The following is a 12,642-nucleotide window of genomic DNA, read 5'->3' on the forward strand; positions in this document are numbered from 1 at the left end:
CCCTGTAGAAATGAGCCCCCAAGCTTGTATTTATAGGTTTCGATTGGGGGGTTTTGGATAAGAACGAAAGATTCAGTCTTATCTTTAGTTAACAACCATATAACCATGTTTAGAGATGACATTTAGGTAGTTAGGAACCTCTAAAACAGAAGAAATCCCATGAAAACTTGTCAAAAACCGTCAAAACGTGTTTTTAGCTCAAAACTGGTCAAACCGGGTGTAAAACGAACCGAACCGGTTTGGTTCAAACGAACCACACTGGCTTGGCCGAGTCGTTTTGACGTGACTCGGCCACCAAGGGCTTTCTTGGTTTGTTCGGTCCGGACTTGTTTCGTCCTTCTACGTGCATTCCGTCGTTTTGTTGACTTGTACACTTCACTGATTTGCTTCATGTGTTTCGTGAACATGTAGGTCACTTGATGGTGGCCGACGGGTTTGCAGGCCACTTGGTTCGTCGTTTCGATGACCGGTGAGCACGTGGACTAGTTGGAGCTTGCTGACGAGTGGGCGGGCCAATTGGAGGTGGCCGGTGAGCGTGTCGTTTTGGTGGCCAACGAGCATGCGGGCCACTTGGAGCTGGCTGATGAGTACGCGGACCACATGAAGGTGGTTGGTGAGTGCACGAGCCACTTGATTTGCCATTTTGGTGGCTGATGAGGGTGAGGGCCACTTGGCGTTGGTTGTTTCGGTGGTTCGTCGCCACGTCATCAACGGTTCGCTGATTCGCTTCATGCGCTTGTCAGCATCAGACGATCCTCTTTGATTCGGATAATCCTCTTCGATTTGGATAATGACGTTCATCACCTTCTCTTTGTCTCGAGTTGTGTGCGGACACCTATAGGCATTTTTAGACGCCTACATCTATCTTCTTTTGTATATGGATGACATGCTCATTGCTTCGAAGAGCAAGGTGAAGATAGATAGGTTGGAAGCTCAACTTGGTAAAGAGTTTGAGATGAAGGACATTATCGTTGTAAGAAAAATATTATGTATGGAGATTAGAAGAGAGCGGGTGATTCAATGATTTTTCTTGAGTCCGAAGGGCTACATAGAACGGGTGATCGTGAGGTTCAGGATGCAAAATGCTAAGTCGGTGGTGACTCTATTAGATTCACACTTCAGGCTTTCAGGAAAACAATCTCCCACTATAGCAGATTAAAAGGCACACATAGAACGTATCCTCTATGCTAGTACAGTTGGCAGTTTAATGTATGCAATGGTGTGTACACATCCAGATATTTCACAGGCAGTCAATTTTGTCAGTAGATTCATGGCGAATCCGGGAAAGGCGCATTGGGAAGCAATAAAGTGGGTCCTAAGGTACTTGAAGGGTGTTGTTGATACGGGTCTATGTTTTGATGGAGATACATGTCAGATTGATTGATTTGTGGACTCTAATTATGCGGGCGATCTACTACTGGTTATGTATTTAGGATGCATGGGGCTCCAGTTAGTTGGCGATCAATGTTACAGACTACAGTGACACTTTCTACTACAGAGGCTGAGTATGTGGCTATGGCAGAGGGAGTGAATGAGACATTATGGTTGTGGGGTCTTCTAGATGATTTGGGGATTGATGAGGATACTGTGAACTTGTTGTGTGACAGTCAAAGTACGATACATTTGGCGAAGAATCAAGTTCATTATGCTCGTACCAAGCATATCGACATCAGGTATCATTTTGTGCAGGATGTCATAGAAGAAGGCGATATTGCTCTCATGAAGGTGCACACGAATGAGAATCCTGCAGACATGTTAACCAAGGTAGTCATAGGTAGCAAGTTTCAGCATTGCTTGGACTTGTTTCATATCAGCCCGTGTTGATTTGCCCAAGAGGACATGGCCCTGCGAGACGGTGATGAGGTGCGGTGGAGACTATATGGAGAACAATTTTCTGAACTACGGTTAGCTTGATCTTGGTGGAGGGCACGTAGGCAGCCGCAGTATAGTGGCGCAGTTGGTTTGGCCTTGTTTGGCAATTTAGATCTCTCTTGCGACGTTACGGTGTTCTTCTAGTATGGTTCTAGTGTTCGTCCAATATTTGAGGTTTGTCAAATGATGTACGAGATGGAGAATTGTACAAGAAGTGGCGGAAATAGCAGAAGCAGGAAGAAACATGAATCTGGCGAGTCGGTCGACCGCGGACACTAGTGTGGTCGACCGTGGGCTGTGTGTTTACAGGCGGAAAAATCAGGGCTCTGGTCAGTCGATCGCGGACGCATGTGCGTTCGACCGAAAACGTGCACGAGCTCAGGTCTACAGTCAGTGCTCTAGCCGGTCGACTGCGGCTTCATGTGCGGTCGACCGCGACGCGATCAAAAGCCCAGTTCGTTTCTTTCCTAATCTGTTTGGGTTTGTTATTTGGTATAAATACAAGCTATTTTTCCTATGGTTTTTAAGGGTGTTTTAAATGAATTTGAGAGAGATCTTGAGAGAGAAAAAGAGAGTTTGCTTGGAGCAATTGTACAAGAGAGGGGTTGTTCTTTCTTGGGTAAAGATCGTAGCTTTAACTCTTTGAGATGAGCTTGTGGATTGTACAAGTCGTCAGGTGTTTCTCCTTCATAGTGGAATCCCTCTGCACACCTTCGTGGACGTAGGCAATTTGCCGAACCATGTAAATTTTGCGTCTCGTCTACTTTAATTACTTTTGTTTTGTTATTACGCTATTGCTTGATTTGGTTTAGTTTGAGTTTTGTGTAAACTTAAGCTAGGTCTTCTCTCAAGGTTACTCGCTTCTGCGACGTGTGGGCGGTTCTTTCTGTCCCAACAGTACTGTAACGCAATTGTTTGATACTCCACTGTGATCTATTTCCAAGTGTTCAGTAAGTAAAACAGGAAAATTTTATTCTGGTTATTTTCATTCAATTAATACCAGCAGTAGCAATACTACAACAATAACTACATTAAAAAAATTATACAAACTAATTAGAACATTTTCTGAATCTCGTTAACCGTCGATGAGTCCAAACCACCTCAGAGTGCAGATAGAACTTCCATCATGCCTTCCCTCGGCCTACACATAGCCTCAAGCGCCACAGCTCTTGGCATCGTCAACCCTGAACCCTCACTCATATCCACCTTCTCCATTCCAACCCTCTCCCACTCGAAGCACTGAATCAAACTCCCCAACACCAGCCCCACCACCCTCCTCGCCAGCCCCTCCCCCGGGCACCTCCTCCTCCCAATCCCGAACGGAAATAACTTCCCCTCGTCAACTTTGGCATCCTCAAACCTCTCAGGCATAAACTTATCTGGCTCGTCCCATACAGTCGGGTCTCTCTGGATAGCGTAAGCGTTCACTAGTAGCATTGTACCTGGGTCGACGTCGTAGCCACCAATAGTGCAGTGGGTTCTTGATTCGTGGGGGACTAGGAGGGGGCCGACAGGGTACAGGCGGAGGGTTTCTGTGACGATTTGGTTGAGGTAGGGGAGGTTTGGGAGGTCGGACTCTTGTAGCATGTTTTTGTTGTTCGTGTGTTGGTCGATCTCGGCTTGGGCTTTGTGGAGCTCGTCTGGGTTGTTGAGGAGGATTGACATTGCCCATTCGATTGTGTTTGATGAAGTGTCTGTGCCTGCGGATAGCATGGACTGTAGAAAGGAAATTTGGTTTAGTAATGTGAATTATTGCTATTAATTTACTGAGAGTTATAAGTATAAATATATAAATTATAGGAAAAACATGAAAATTTGCTGTTATAAATGGGATGTTAGCACTCTACAGTTGGAAATGCAACTAACGTAGCGTGTAGGAATTGCCACATTTGTTTGTTCGGGAAGGATAACTTCAAAAATCTTTGTTAGGATATCTCTTATTGTGGAAACATATATTTCCAAATCTAGTATTTAGTTTGGTGTAAAAGTCCTAATTTAATTAGATTGATCGGGATCCTATCCAATTATGTGGTAATTAGAGAATGTCCAATTACCATAGTCACTACCCTTAATTTTAATTTCAAAAGCTGAGATGAAGTCGCATAATACTCTAAAGATTATCTTGAAAGTCATTATTATCTTCAAAACTGCTAGTGTGAAAATCTATCTTGTGATTGTGAAAATCTTACGTTGCTTCGTGTAAGTCGTCCAAATTGGAATAGAAAGCAAGGATAGAAAGAATTGAACATTCTCCAATTACCACATAATTGAACAGGCTCTGAATATATTTTGGTCTGAGGAGTGCTAGACACAGCCCCGTGAGTGGGGCTCACTCGTGCCGTAGGGACGCATGTGCCCACCACAACGAGAGTGAACCCACTTGTGGCTGTGGCTAGGACAGGTACCACTGTAGGAACACCGTGTCCCCACCACAGCAAGAGTGAACCCACTCGTGGTTGTGGCTATATGGCCGTTTTTTGTCGTTGTAGGTAAAGATATTGAGGACAGTATTTGGACAGATTTAAATTCCAGCCAACTAAAGTGAAAAATAGATGAATTGAAGGCGAGTGGAAGTAAAAAAAAATTAACAATAAATTAATCACTCACGATGATAAGGGCCTTGATATTCTTATCATTATAGTACTCAGGGTCCTCCTCCTGCAAAGAAAGCAAAACCCCGATCATACTCTTCTCTTCACTCTCCCCCTCTCTTCTCACCTTATCAATCAACCCCTGCAAGATCCCATCCATATACCGCGCCAACCTCCTCCCTCTCCTCACTCCCATCCACCGATGAGGTAGAGGGGCTGCATGCCCGGCAGAAATCTCCAACGTTCGACGCCCGCGCGTCGCGAACATCTCTCCACCGTCTCCCGGAACTTCTCCACCTCCACCACCCCCTCTCAACCTCCCGCAATCATCCTCATCATATTATTCATCGCCAAACTCAAACAGCCTCTCCCTCATCCCACCCTAACAAACCTCCACCCGCCTTCACCGACTCCTCGGAAACTCCTTCACCATTTCACGGACCACGGCGGTCCTGACGTCGTGGAAGGAGTTGAGGCGGTGGGAGGAGAGGACCTCGACCGTGGCGATGCGGCGCAGGTTGCGCCAGTGGGGGCCGTAGTTGGCGGCACCGATGGCGGAGTAGCCGTAGGAGCGGTGCTCGGCGGAGGGAGGCTGGGGCCGGTTGGCGAACGCGAGGTCTGCGTCGCCGGTGAAGCATTGGTGGGCGAGGGAGGCGGAGGAGATGACGAGGACGGGGCGGGACCCGAAGCGGAGGAGGAGGGCGGGGCGCGTGGCGGGACGAAATGCGGGAGAGGGAGCGGTGGAGGGGTTTGGAGATGAGGAGGAGGAGGCCGAGGATGGGGAGGGAGGGAGGACTCGGTGGGTATTTCTTTTTGCTGCTGCTGTTGTTTTTGGTTTTGAAGAAGGAGAGGAGTTTTGTGAGGAGGAGGAGAGAGAGGAGGGAGATTGTGATGTAGGTGGTGGAGTTTGAATAGTCCATTGTGGATGAGAGCGAGACTGGGATTTTTTTTCTGTACATGTAATGTAAGTCTGGCCTTGTATATATATATATATATATCAAGAACCACGAGGAAGCCTTGTCAGACTTGGTATTGATCCTACCTCCTACGCATGCGCTTTTGTCATCATCGAGATTTGGATTGGTACCAAGAAAAAGAAAATCATTAAGAAAATGGTTAATTGTTTCTAGATAAAGTCTGGATCATCGTATCTAAGTTAATTTTAAGGGGCCGTTTGGTTGTATGTTCTTAGCGTGTAAAATAATGGAAAGGGTAAAAAAATGGATCTCAATGTCAACTTTCATCACTTTCAATTGTTTGTTTGTAGTTGTAAAAATAGTGTAAAGTAATTTCATATGCTGATGTGGCTTGTAAAGTGATTTCATAAAAAAAAACATGATTTTAGGAGAAAGCTGACATTGAAGTCAGGAAAAAATAATAAAAAAATAATTCCAACCAATATGATCACTTGAGTAGGGACCACTTTTTATACTTTCCAAACAAACAATTAAAGTTACATTTACAAACCAAACAAGCAATTTATGATTCCAATGGAATAAAAAACAAACAAAGAAAAGTATAAAAGTAAAATTGATGAGGTGGACAACAACTTTCCAAGTTGTGTCATAAATACACAACTTTACCAACAACCACCAAACAACCCCTAACTTAAAGGATGTAATTAAAGTGTAAAAAAGTGGGTCCCAATATCAGCTTTCATCACTTTCAATTGTTTGTTTGTAGTTGTGAAAATAGTGTAAAGTGATTTCATATGCTGATGTGGCTTGTAAAGTGATTTCATGAAAAAAAGACATGATTTTAGGAGAAAGCTAACATTGAAGTTAGGAAAAAATAATAAAAAATAATTCCAACCAATATGATCATTTGAGTAGGGACCACTTTTTACACTTTTCAAACAAACAATTAAAGTTTCATTTTGCAAACCAAACAAGTGTTTTATGATTACAATGGAATAAAAAACAAACAAAGAAAAGTATAAAAGTGAAATTGATGAGGTGGATAACAACTTTCCAAGTTGTGTTATAAATACACAACTTTACCAACAACAACCAAACAGCCCCTTAATTTCATCGAACTCGACAATGATGGAAAGCTGTTCACAGCCGTCTATTATCCTCAACTCCTTGTAGCCTCATAAATTGTGTACTGCCGACTATTAATTAGCACCCAAAGACTGTTTTAAAAGATTAGGCAGCTGCACAAAACTCCTAAAGTAAGTGGAGAATAATAAAAAAAAACAATAATAAGCGTGCTATGCCAAGGAAACGTGGGGAAGGGGGGAGTGAACCAAATAATTAATAAATATTTTTTAGTATTCTATTCGGTAGTTCATTTACCACTAAACGGATATTTTTTAGTATTCGAGTTTACTAATGAATAGAATTTAACCAGATATATATTCGATTCCTTTGTCTTTTAACTATTCGTTTAAAATTTGATCACAACTTATTATTTGTATTATTGCACATATGATGTCATATTTTTAATCCTATATATTATAAAGAAATAATTTTTATTTATCAATTTTAATACTATTTAAAAATCAAATTCTTTGGCGGAATAAATATACATTGATATTCGATAAGTATTCGTGAATATTCATGAATATTTATCAAATACCAAGTATTCGAGTTTTCAAAAACCTAGACATATGACTATTAGAGTCCACATTAGAATTCGATAATTTGAAACAAATACAAATATGAACACCATAGTATTGGATTCGATTCGATCATTTACCATTTATAGGAGGAGTCGTGAAAATTAAAAGATTTAGGCACATGGTTTGACGTGAGAGGAGAGGCGGGCATGTGATTGCTGATCAATTTGAATGTTCCCACTATCAATCCCCACAGGGCACTTATAACCAGCTATTGAGTCCGAAAAGATTTATGACCTCGACTCGTGGCAGGATAACCAATAAGACTTACTCTATCGACGATCAGGGGTACGTCAAGGGCTGATCGGGGCTTCTCATTTGCTGGCTGGAGGACGTACGCCATGACATTGGCAAGGAGGGGGCAACCGTCTAACAATTTTGTCAAACTAAAGTATGACAAACGGTCAACCGTCAACCTTAGGTTTATGGGAACTTCGTTTTTAAAATGGAACTTCGTTCGATATGGCTGTGAACCACGTATAAATGCGTATATATAAATGTCTTGTTTAGAGATTATCTTTTCCGGATTTTTTTTTTAAGAAGGATTGTCACACATCTGATATTAATTTTTAGACAATAGCTAGAGGACGACCGCACCGATATGGTGAGAGGCCCGCACATATAACCCAGCAACTAAACGCATAAATCACAAAATTGATAAAGAAGAATGAAATGACATTATTATATTTTCCTCTCTCCCTAATCTCTGCATAAGTGTAAATATATATAGAGTAGATGGTAAAACCCTGTGGGCGCACAAAATTTTATGTTTTAACAAGCCGCAAGCTTAATTAATTAAAGGGTTTAATGCCTTTTAATAAACTTTGAAAGTGAAATCAACTTGAGGATGCCTACAACTCATATACAAGTTAACCTAAAGGTAGGCTCTCTATATTAATTAATTCAAAGAGTCATACTTTCTCCTCGTAGTTGTTAAATTTGATGAGCTCAACAAGCCTTATCATCAACGAAACCTGTTGTGAGGATAATAGTAGCTCATATAAATCAAAACCAATGTGAGGGGTGCTACCTCATATAAATCAAAACCAACAAAAGCAGGCCCTCCATATTAATTAATTCAGAAAGGTTGTTTTTCCCTTGTAGTTGTCTAATTTGATGAGCTAAATAAGCCTTATCAACGAAATCTGTTGTGAGGATGATAGTAGCTCATATAAATCAAAACCAATGTGAGGGATGGTACCTCATATAAATCAAAACCAATAAAAGCAGTCTCTCCATATTAATTAATTCAGAAAGGCACGTCTTCCCCTTGTAGTTGTCAAATTTAATGAGCTCAACAAGCCTTATCAACGAAACATGTTGTGAGGATGATAGTACCTCATATAAATCAAAACCAATGTGAGGGATGGTACCTCATATAAATCAAAACCAATAAAAGCAGGCCCTCCATATTAATTAATTCAGAAAGGCACGAATTTCCCTTGTAGTTGCCAAATTTGATGAGCTCAACAAGCCTTATCAACGAAACCTATTGTGAGGATAATAATAGCTCACATAAATCAAAATCAATGTGAGGGATGGTACCTCATATAAATCAAAACCAATAAAAACAGGCCCTTCATATTAATTAATTAAAAAAGACATGTCTTCCCCTTGTAGTTGTCAAATTTGATGAGCTTAACAAGCCTTATCAATGAAACATGTTGTGAGGATGATAGCAGCTTATATAAATCAAAACCAATGTGAGGGATGGTACCTCATGTAAATTAAAACCAATAAAATCAGGCCCTTCGTATTAATTAATTCAGAAAGGCATGTCTTCCCCTTGTAGTTGTCAAATTTGATGAGCTCAACAAGTCTTATCAATGAAACATGTTGTGAGGATGATAGTACCTTATACAAATCAAAACCAATATAAGTGATGCGGCATAATTATGTACCAAAATTGCAAGTGCATAATTTATCAACTTATAGTATAAAAAATATCGATCCCACGAGGAAGGTGATTTTAAGAGATTATTAAACTTGGTTCTTATATTTTGTGCATGACAATTAGGAATAAAGAATAAGTATGAATGTGATGAGTGATTTGTTGTGAATATTTGCAAAAGATAATAAATTGAATTTTAGAGGAGAGAAGGAAGAATTAAAGAATAAATAAAATCACAAGGCAAGAAAGATGAATGAATAAAATCAAGAAATAAAACCAAGAATGAAAAGAAAATTTAAGAAAGTTAAGATGAAGTATTCAAAAGAGGTAAGAAATCTAGAATATAATCCACTAACTAATTTCAATTACAAAATACAAACTATTCTCTTTTTATCATATTTCAACTTAGATTTATTAAGTATAGATTATCAAACCATTTAAGGAAAGTGTAACCTATCAAATTATCATCTAAGTTAAAATTACTATTCATGATAAGAACAACAACATGATAATAATCCTAGAATTTATAAGCATAACCTATCAAACCATTTAAGGAAAGCATAGATTATCAAATTCTTCTTCTACCGATTAGTTCTCTAGTTGATTATCCTAAACATGAACATTTTAAGTGCAAGAGAATAATTCATACAATATAAAGGAAATTAGACTAGTTTCATATAATTCTAAATTTCCTACAAGAATGAAATTCACATCTTAAGAAATAAAAGCAAGAAGAAAAGGAACTAATTACAAAAATAAAAAGAAAAAAAATCTAAACTATGAACAAGAAATAAATCTAACTACAAAGAAAATAAAAATCTACACTACAAAATATATTACAAAAATTAAATGCAAGAAAATAAATCTATTCTATAAATTAAAGTGCAAAAAGAAATAAAAAGACAAGAAATTAAATCTACACTACAAGCATGAATTTAAATCTAACTAATAAGCAATAATAAAGAAATTACTAAAAAGAAATAAAAGAGAAAAGAAATGCAAACCTTCAAATTGCTCTTCATCTCCATCCTAATCATTCAACAAGAGGAGAAAGAACAAATTTAAAGATGAAAAAATTATTTTTATTAATTACAACTAAAGTTATAATTTTTGGAAGGTCTTCTCAATTAAGAGTAGCCCTCCTCTCCAAAAGGAGTTTACAAAATTTTCACACTCTTAACCCCTCACTCTCTACCCATATTTATAGTAATCTTCAATGAATATGAGCCATTGGATTTGTTTTGAGCCCCAAGCAACAATCTTCACCTTTGAATTTGCTTTTTGTTCTTCTCTAGCCCAACATAGGAGGCCCAATTGATTTATTTGATTTTCAAAATAAAAATCCAATCTCAGCAGCAAGGTCCGGTCTCAAACCAGTCCATGGTCATTGATATTTGATTTTCGAAACTGAAAATGAAACTACAACCGAGTTTGGCCCATGGGGAAAAATCAAAGCTGCAGCAACAACAAATAAAAACAAGTTCGGCCTCCAAATCAACTCCAGCGGTCCATTAGTCCTCATTTATTTGATTAAAACCAACTGCAGCCCACGTCATTTCCCTAACCAAGTCCGGCCCATTTCAACATTGATTTTGCTTGTGATTCAGCACTTCCGTTCCAAGGCCGGTCTCCCATTAGAGCTTTGATTTTCAATATTAATTCAGAAGCCCACATCCGGTTTCGGCCCATTGAAGCTTCATTTGATTTCAAAAAGAAAATGAACAAAGCCATTTCAATTCCTTGCAGTCATTCATAAGTCCACATTTGATTAAAATCTTCAGGCCATGATTTTCAACTGCAGCATTCAAAACAACTCCGGCCCTTGAGTCTGCACACCATGATTTCAAACCAATCCAAGTCCGGTCTTGATTTCCAATCTTGTTGTAGGTCCTTCATGTGAACTTTGGGCCTTCAAGCTTGGGCTTCTAAAATGATTTTTACAGGCTTCCTATGTGAAATATGTGCATAAATCGTTATGAGATTTATGTTTGAATTCTAATCCATCATTTGCTTGATGGGCTTACAACCTTTCAATCATTGGCTTCTTTTATGCTGCAAAATAGAGAAGAGAGATTTTTAGGGGTTTTTTATATTTAATAATATTTATTTATATTTTCATTCAATTATGTGGAAACTAAGCTAACAACAATTATTAATGGTATATTTATTCATGTAAAATAGATAATGAGGGTATAAAATTATAATAAAATATGATTATCAAATACTCCCACACCTAAACTTTTGCTAGTCCTCTAGCAAAGAAAATAAAAAAAAATCCTAACTCACTTTCGCAGGAATCACGGTTGTATTTAGCGCATACAACAAGCCTTTAAACCCCTAGGTTACCCTAGTGGACGAGTTGTAGTCTCGTCAGGGTTTGCAGTGAATATACCCATAAAATTCGGTTAACTTGTCAAGTTAAATAAGTCGGTAAATAACAGATTTTCCTTGATATATTTAGGCATTCTAATTGAAGCTAGTTAATAATCAAGAAAACGTTTTTATATATAACTCCAATGTAAATCCCTTAGAAAATCTTTTTCATTATAGCAATACAAAACCAAGTCAAATCTTAGAAATTTAATTAAAAAGTTTTGAAAAGAACATGCCAACTCTTTGTTTTAAATAACTTTCAAGTCTCTTGATCAAAAATTATTTTTCAAGACCATATATACAAAACAACAATATATATATATAAACAATGGTTAGTGTATTTTTTTTTCACTCTCTAATTCTTGGTGATTGTTTTCTATTTTAACGGGCTTTCTAAGTGACCATTTAACGAGTTTTGGGCCAATGAATCCCAACCCAATTGGGCTTAAGTCATTAAGTATAAAGATACTCCTTGGGCTTAATTACTCAGTCAACTTAGGCTTTATAAGATAGAATCACCTTGAATTTAAGATTTTTTTTTGAGGCGGTGCCTATTTTTCGCACTCTTCTTTTATAAGGTTAGTTTTTTTAATATATATATATGTGTAAGTATATATAGTCTTAAAAAAATGTGTAAATCAAGATAACTTGATCTAAGTTAAGCATGCAAAAATTTTATTATTTTTAATTAAAAATCTAAGGTGAGACTTAAGTAAAGTATACTAGTTGAAAAATCATTTCTTAAGAATTTTATTTGGAGTTATCATAAAAGGTGAACTTGAATATGTCACTAACTAAGAATTAGAAAATTTAAAATCTATCAATTTGATCAATTATTACTTAACTTTATTAATTTGGCAAGTGACAATCTTTTTATAAATTTTTTTAACAAAAAGAAAGAAAAATATAACTAAAAAGGTAAAATAAAGAGAAAAATATATATTTCTTACCCCCACACCTAAATTTTGCATTATCCTCAATGTAAATTCGCTGAAGCACAAAGTAAAGCAGATAAAATTGAAGAACTTACAGTTGTTCGGTTGACAATGATGATAAAGATCTGCAATTACTCTTAGTATGAGGATGAAGAAATCAAATAAGAAGAAAATTGTAAGTAATTATTTTTTTATATTTTTTTATATTTTTTTATTATTTTTTTTTTTACCTATGTTACTTATTCAAATTTTTGTTATGTTTTTTTTTATAAAAAAAACTTTTTTTTTACTAAAAAAAATATTATTAACTAAGAAACAAAAGAAAAATTATTTTTTTTTCTTTTTTTTTACAGATAATGA

The 12,642-nt window shown here is 37.6% G+C and overlaps 1 pseudogene; it reads right to left on the reverse strand.

The window, feature by feature from the left end:
• On the reverse strand, positions 2,819-5,667 carry LOC109849912 (annotated as a pseudogene).

This window comes from Asparagus officinalis, chromosome 7 (assembly GCF_001876935.1).
Source record: "Asparagus officinalis chromosome 7, Aspof.V1, whole genome shotgun sequence".
In the NCBI taxonomy this organism is placed as follows: Eukaryota; Viridiplantae; Streptophyta; class Magnoliopsida; order Asparagales; family Asparagaceae; genus Asparagus; species Asparagus officinalis.